Raw genomic sequence first — 1,328 nt, 5'->3', positions numbered from 1 at the left:
CTTTTGGATGATTAGAAGGCATCTTTAACATACTGCATTCAAACCTCAACTTTTGATTCCTTACGCATACCTCCTCATTCTCTTTGCTTCCCACCTATCAGAAAAGCATACTGCTCTTATTCATGTCAAAAATCTGAAAGAAAGCAATATCTATGAAGCCAAGGAAGTTGAAGAGTTAAGACTTTACGTGTGCTCACACCATTCCAGGAACAGCATTCCAGTTCTATATTTGTAAAGTATTACTTAGCTAAGAGGACCACTGGAACTATTTAGGCTTCAAACCTTCCCAAATCCTGAGTAAGTATGAGTGTGAGTCATTCTAGTCTCCCTTTCTTTTCCTTAAACTCCACAGTCATCAAATTCTACCAGATCTATATTCAAAAATACATCTTTCATCAAATGAATTCTCAGTAACTGCCATGTAATCATCCTAGTTTGAGGCAGTATCATCTCACCTTGACTACGGTCATTTCTTCCATACTGAATACCTTGCTTTAATCATTATTTTTTACATTTTATCCAAAAAATATTGAAAAAACAATATTAGAAGTAGAAATCCTTAAAATTTATGAATAAGTCAAATCCAACAATGCTAGAAGAATTGTATACTACAATCAACTCTATGCAACTCTTTGGCATTGATCTAATTCAGCTATGCTACAGATTTCTTACATTAATACATAATGAATGTTCAAAATTTCCTAGAAAAAGTTTATTATGAAACAACTACTCATGAACTTAAAATTTTTAAACCACAATAAATTCATCCTTTTAGTACTATTTTCCATAAATATTTTCAAGCAGTCACATGGTTTGTTCCACAAATCAAGAGTGAAAAGTGAATAGCTAAATACTATTTAAAAAACAAATGCACTAGAGAAAAATAGTGGTTCATTCTCAGATAACAGAAGTGTATCATGAAGTACTTATTTCAACAATTATGGGTATTTTCAAACATGTTTTATATTTTTAAATCAGTAAACAAAAATAAAAAGACATACAATAAATAACATGACTCATCACTGTATTTGGTACCATGGCCCTATAAAAAACTACTCTGAAAGTTGATGGCTTGAATAAAACATATAATGTATCAAAGTTTCCTAGGACCAGGAATTGGGGATGAGTTGGGTGGTTCTAACTCAGCACCACAAGCCTTAGCAAGAGCTGTTGTCATCAAATGACTCAGTAGGGCTGGCAGACACACTCCTCACTCCACTTATGTGATTGGTGGTAGGCTTCAGTTCCTTGCTGGCTATTTCCAAGATGCCTCAGTTCCTTGCATGTAGGCCTTAGCACAGAGCTGTTCAAATATGGTACCCAGTTTC

Source organism: Oryctolagus cuniculus, chromosome 6, assembly GCF_964237555.1.
Source record: "Oryctolagus cuniculus chromosome 6, mOryCun1.1, whole genome shotgun sequence".
Classification (NCBI taxonomy): Eukaryota; Metazoa; Chordata; class Mammalia; order Lagomorpha; family Leporidae; genus Oryctolagus; species Oryctolagus cuniculus.
This window is presented reverse-complemented; position numbering follows the sequence as displayed.